Below are 7,249 nucleotides of genomic sequence, written 5' to 3' on the forward strand. Positions count from 1 at the left end.
GGTATGATGTATATGTGCATTCATTCACATTCATATAGATGTTATATGATCTTGATGTTATGATGATTGTTGGACGTTTAGCAAGTGCACTAGTCGTACAAGTAATAAAATGACGAGTAAAGATCGTTCCCACGAGGAATTGTGTTCAAACACCAATATACCATAGAAAACTAATTTGAATCAAATAAGAGTTTGTAAAAATCATGAATAATTTGTCACCAGAAAATTGATTTTGAGTAAATTGACACAAAGTAAATATGGATTAGGAATTAATAAAAACAACAAGTAGTCAGAAAACAACTTCCCTCCATGATAACTCATATAAAAATTGATCATATGATGAATTCCTTTCCATGTGATGTTAATCAACCTTTTACTTATCATCAAGATGTAATCCCTTACTACCTTGATAGAAACATTAATCAGAAACCCCAATCCCTTGGTGATTTCTTTCTTAATACATGCATGAAATACTAAGGTTTTAAGATTACATCAGAACTCTAGCATCAATCCCTTGAGTACTAGAATTCTGATGTTGAGATTATCAAATACAGAAGTCATATAAACATCCCTGTTCTATACTACTTCTTTGATAGAAATAATTAACTCAGAAAATCTCAAATCAGCACATGGAAAATACTTCATCATATTAATCAAATCAACATATTATTATCATGGAGTTCCATTGCATTCAGACTACAAAGACTCTACTCAGACATAACTAAGGAATAAATAAGAGAAGAAGAATCAAACTTCATTTTCATGTTGAAAGTCTTCAATCTCCAACTATTACAAGGAAATCCTAATACAAAAACTAAGAGAATTTAGAGAGAAGTCAGACTGAGTTTTAGAGAGAGAGAGAGTTCAGATCCCCCAAGATCTTTCTCTAAGTGTCAAGGTTTTGCCTTATATAGTGTTACAATTAAAAACAGAAAACTGATGTGGGCGCTAAAACGTCCATAAGTGGCCGTTTTAGCGTCCATGCTTTACGTATGCTCAACTGCTTTTAACTGATTTCAACGCTAAAACGTTAAGGAATGACCGTTTTAGCGTCCAAACTTGGTGAATGCTCAACTAACTTTAACTGACTCCAACACTAAAATGTTTGATTTGGACGTTTTAGCGGTGAAGACCAGAATCTTTTTCCACTTTAGGGCGCTAAAACGCATATTGCAGGCCGTTTTAGCGCCCAAGACCAGCAATTTTCCATCTTCTTAGTGTAGCAGCGCGCTAAAACGCTCTGTGTGGACGTTTTAGCGCTCATCACCAGCAAGTTTTGGCCTCTTTCTGTAACAGTGCGCTAAAACGCTCAGTGTTGACGTTTTAGCGCTCAACACTTAGGCAATTTTTCTCCTCTTGAGCTCCAGAATCTTCTTCCTTCTCCAGTTGTCTTTCAAGCTTGCTTTTCCTACAAGAATCATACAAATTTCCAATAAAGCTCTTGAACTTGTAATTAAGGACATCTTAGGACATTAACCTTGTTTTTCATCATTTAATCACACAATTTGATCCTAATTCCTGCTAAAAACCATGATGAACTAAGGGTTCATCATAATTCCCAGATTTGAATATTGATGTCCTCAGCAATAACTTTAAAAACAGAGAAAGACTTGAGATTCTTTACACATGAAATTTATGAGGTTGGATTGAAATATGACAGATCAACTTTCCAAGATACAATCTAACAACCCAGCAATCTATCTTTTACTATGACTTGCTTAACCTCATTACAATGACTTTCAACAGATCAGTAAGATGAAATGCAGAGACCTTCAACACAAAACACCCCCTCACTTGGAACTTCTCAAAAATTGTGAGAATAAACTCTCTTGCATTCTAGTGTCTAAGGGTGTACTCATCACTCAATCTCCACTGCACTCAAACTACTATAAGCTTGCCCATCTTCTCACTTTCCATACTTACAGTGATTCATAAGCAGAGCAAAAGAGGCTTTGGTGGTATAACTTGACTAAGAATAGGATTCTGTATAGAAGAAGGAAAAATGGCTTGGCATGTAGTTGGCTAAAGGTAGGATTTGATGTTGCAGAAGGTTAGATAAATGGATCAGATTCAGATAAGAGGAGGATCACTATTGAATTTATCTATGTACACCTTTTCTACAACTTTTCTTTTTCTTGAACTTCCTTCCTCCTTTTCTTCCAACTTTCAACACTTTGTGTTGTTTTGATTTCCCTTTTTCCTCATTTCCTTTTTCTTTTCCTTTTCCAAACCAAGCACTTTGTCCCTTTACTTCCTCATTTTCCTTTTTTTTTATTGCATTCTTCTTTTTCTCCAAATTTCCAACACTTAACACTTAATATTTTTGTTCATTGCAGAAACACCTTTCCTACAGAGCCTTCCTCCTTACCCCTTATCTGAACACATAATCTGAAAATTTAGGATCTGGAATAAGTGCAGGGCTCTTAGTTTTATCACAAAAATTCTGGCTTAAGGCTTCCATGCAATAAGAAAATTTGGTTCAAAAGAAAAATGCCTCAATGAGCTCTACTTTACAAACCATGAACTATTTCAAGTTAGAAACAGGGCAAGTTCTAGAGTTACTCATACAGTGAAGTGCTCTCTGAACAAAAAAAAAAATTTTGTATAGGCTCAATGTCTCACAGTTCAGAGTGCATGCTTGAATTCCTCTATATACATCAACCTGATCTCTCTACTCCTCACATAACATGAGTCATGCAAACATATCATTTAGCACATATGCAGGGATTTCAAATTGCATCAAAAAATGTTTAATCCATCATGTAAAACTTTGATCATCCTATCCTCATAAAATTCACATCATCTCAACTCTAAATCCAACCTTTGTACATATAAAACACTTCCTAAACTACCTAAAACTATATTCACAAGAATTTTAAAAGAAAGGATTGAGATGTTTCCCTGTTTGTGGCTCATCAACTGTGTGTCATCATCAACTGTGTGATTCCACCATAATCATGTCATTCATTCACACCCCATTCCCAGATTTAAACGTTGCTGTCCCCAGCAACTAATTTAAATCTAAAAAGCAGTTGACAAATTCTGAAACACATACACATATCAACAAATAGCATCAGTACTATTTAAAAGTGCATCATTCAAACAGAGAATCTCAATGTACTAACAAATATACAAAATGAAAATAATACCACAATCAACTAAAAATATCCAAAATAAAACCATAAAACAGAAAATGTATAAAAACAAAATGAGAAGTCTAGTCAGTAGACTCTTCATCATCACTAAACACCAAATATGAGCCTGGATCAGCAGTAGGCAAGGGGTTGTACTCAGGATCAATACCAATGTCCTCATCCATAGCACCAGTATCAGCAGCAGCAGCAGCAGTGGTCTCTGTGGTAGTAGCATCAACACCAGGCTGTCTCTCTGGAGTGGGTGCAGCATGAGAAGATGTAGCACCATCAGTAGGCGCAGCTCCATCCACATGATCAGCATAGTGAGTCCGGGCCATTGCCTCAAAGGCTTCCTCCTCATCAGAATGAGGGTATACAGCAGGCTGATAATCAATAACATCTAAGCCCTGAGCCTCACATATAGATTACAACATCGTCACCATATATGTCTGAAATGAGTGCTGGCTGGACTGCATAAACCGGAGACGCCTGCGCAAATGTCTCATTCGGAAGTCAGTGTTCACCACCCATTGCTCCCCTGTCCTTAACCTCTCTTCGAATTCATCATCACTCTGTGTTGTAGATTTCCTACCAGGAGTCAATCCTGTGACCTCCCCTCCTCCTATTTTCAATTGCTTTGTAATCATTGCGGCATCAATTGTAGGGTGCAATTTGGTTGGTGCCCCATTATCAGTAACATCTACACCAGCTTTCTGACAAAGCAACTGAATCAAGGAACAGTGACCCAAAGCAGCAGAGTCACTGTCAGAGTGAGCCATATCATAAATGCTGTCCTGAAGGAGAATAGGAAGTTCCACCTTCGCCCTTGTCATGATAGTGTGAATCAGGACAGCTCTCTTCAGGATAACCTCTGCCTGGTTGGAAGAGGGCATGACATTTGAGATTACAAAGTGAAACCAGACTCTACCTCACCATTTAAATGCCTCAACCAAATCAACTTAGGAGCAACCTTATCCTTGGTTAACTCCCAAGTTTCACCAGGTTTGGCTATAGTCTGCAAAATAGGCTCAGCTGCCCCCATCTTGGTCCAGGTGTCAAAGTTTGGGTCACTCCTCCTTGGTGGAATTTCAATATTCTGCCAGTTTCTCCTGAACTCACAACTGGCATTGTGGATATAGTCACAGAACCTTATCTTCAGCAGCTTTTGGATAGTGTGAGCATCATACTTCACTTTCTTTCCCCTCACCCAGCTAGTGAAGGTCCTCTGGCCTCCTTGATCTCCATTAAATGCATTAGCAAAGAATTCCCTTGCTATGTTAGGACTGCTATCACCCAGTATTCTTCCAAAAGTTGCCCAATCCCTGGTCTTCAGCTGAGACTGAAACTGGGGATATTCATCCTGTTCTAGAACAAATTTTCTTTCTCTAACAAATGGCCTCTTGGAAGTCTTGTCAGTATACCTTTTTCTCATGTTCCTCACTTTTCCAAAAGTGAGCATCAAACTGTGGGGTAAACTCAGCTTCAGTATCTCCTCCTTGATTCACTCGTGCTCGCTTCTTAAATCTCTTTTTCCCTTTTGTAGCAGGAGCTGGTTGAGAAGGAGAAGACATTGTGCCTACACAACAAGAGAAAATCAGTCCAAATGTCAAACAATTACATATCATGAATCCAATTCCACAATTCCAGATTTAGAACTCTTGTAGTGGGGAATTTTGATCAAAACATGTATGAATTACAACCCCACAATGCCATAATGTAGACCCTCAATTTTGTATGAAACAGGGCCTGGGCGCTAAAACGGTCGCACTGAGCGTTTTAGCGTCCTGGCCTTAAACGTGTGTAAAAACTGGACGGGCGCTAAAACGGTCACACTGAGCGTTTTAGCGCTATACCTTAATGTGTGTAAAAAAAAACTGGACGGGCGCTAAAACGGCCACACTGAGCGTTTTAGCACTAGGCCAATTTTTGGGGCAGGCATTTCCACGAACACCTTGTGTGTGTGTACGCTGGGTTGTTGTTTGAAGACAACTGAGAACCAACACTCACTGGATTTGTTGTCTCATTCCCAAAATACCAGTCAAAAGCAAAAGTTCAGGAGAATAATACCAATAAAACTAAATCAACATGCAATCCTACGAAGATACAGGCAATCAACATGTGAATGCCCTAGAAAATGCCCAATAATTGCATGCTTCAGATATGATAAGTGATGGAGGGAATTGAGATGAGTTACATACCTTGATGTTGATGAGAAGATGTGGAAGAAACTACGAAGATGGATGATACAAATGTGAGATAAGGATTGCGTTGTGGAGAACAGAGGCAAAGTATAAGAATGTAAGAGGAAAAGAGAAGAGGAACTCTGTTATATCGAATTAGTGACAGGGCGCTAAAACGTTGGCTTACCAGCGTTTTAGCGTCCTTGTCCAGAGAAAAATACACACTTTGTGCAGCACAGCGCTAAAACGGTCAGACTTAGCGTTTTAGCGCTGTTGGCCAGAGTGCATGGATTGGTGTTGTCAGTGAACGCTAAAACGCTCATAATGAACGTCTTAGCGCGCACAACCAGAGAGTTTCATAATGATGGAACTCTGGGGACGCTAAAACGGTCATGGTTGACGTTTTAGCGCCCAGCACATAGTATAAAATTTCTCTTTGATTTTTCAAAAAAAAAAAAAAAAATTCTCCTTTTCTTCTTCCTCTTATGGATATGGTATGAACATGGAATTACATACCTAGTACAGTGGGTTGCCTCCCACTCAGCGCTTGTTTAACGTCACGAGCCTGACGGTTATGATCTATTTTACCTCTAATAGAGCAACTGTCAGTAGTTGCCTATCCACAGCACTTCCAACATATAACTTCAATCGTTGACCATTGACTGTAAAACTTCTGTCCGAATCCAAAGAACTGATTTCTACAGCCCCATATGGTTTCATATCCTTTACCACAAACGGTCCAGACCATCTAGACTTTAACTTCCCTGGGAACAGCTTCAACCTGGAATTGAACAGAAGTACTTGATCCCCCACCTTGAAGTCTCTAGGTGTGATCTTCCTATCATGCCATAGCTTTGTCTTTTCCTTATACAAACTGGCACTTTCATAAGCAGACAAACGAAACTCATCCAATTCATCCAGTTGTAATAATCTTTTCTGTCCCGCTGCTTTGGAATCAAAATTCAGATATCTCACAGCCCACAAAGCCTTGTGCTCCAATCCAACTGGCAAATGGCATGCTTTTCCAAACAGCAACTGAAATGGAGACATCCCAATAGGAGTTTTGAAAGCGGTCCTGTATGCCCATAAGGTGTCATCAAGTTTCTTGGACCACTGGGTCCTAGCATTCCCAACAGTCTTCTCCAATATTCTCTTCAATTCCCTGTTGGAAATCTCAACCTGACCACAAGTCTGTGGGTGATATGGAGTGCTTATTTTGTGCCTCACTCCATACTTAGCCAAGGCATACTCCACCATCCTATTATCAAAATGAGTGCCCCCATCACTAATGATAGCTCTAGGGACTCCAAATCTTGAAAATATATTCTTTCTCAGAAAAGCAATCACCACCCTGGAATCATTGGTTGGTGTAGCTATAGCCTCAACCCATTTGGAAACATAATCAACTGCCACCAATATATACTTGTTAGAGTAGGAAGAAGGGAAAGGTCCCATAAAATCCATACCCCAAACATCAAAGATCTCCACTTCCTGGATATTGTTCAACGGCATTTCATGTCGCCTAGAAATATTCCCAGTTCTCTGACAGTTGTCACATGCCTCCACAAACTTCTTTGCATCCTTGTACAAAGTGGGCCAGTAGAAGCCACTCATCAAAACTTTTGCTGCAGTTCTCTCACCTGCAAAATGTCCACCATATGCAGAACCATGACAATGCCACAACACATCCTTCTGTTCTTCCTCTGGAATACACCGTCGGATCACACTATCTGAACATCTATAGAAAAGATATGGCTCATCCCAAATATACCTCTTAACATCATGCAGAAATTTCTTCCTCTGTTGCCATGTTAAATCCTTAGGCATCAATCCAGCAGCTTTATTGTTGGCAAAATCAGCAAACCATGGTGGTGTACTGATAGATAAGACTTTATCCCCAACCATCTCTGTTACAGCACATATTGCCAAAACATG

Source organism: Gastrolobium bilobum, unplaced genomic scaffold (genome assembly GCF_033153095.1).
Source record: "Gastrolobium bilobum isolate Gb01-03AN ecotype WA unplaced genomic scaffold, APGP_CSIRO_Gbil_v1 utg25181, whole genome shotgun sequence".
In the NCBI taxonomy this organism is placed as follows: Eukaryota; Viridiplantae; Streptophyta; class Magnoliopsida; order Fabales; family Fabaceae; genus Gastrolobium; species Gastrolobium bilobum.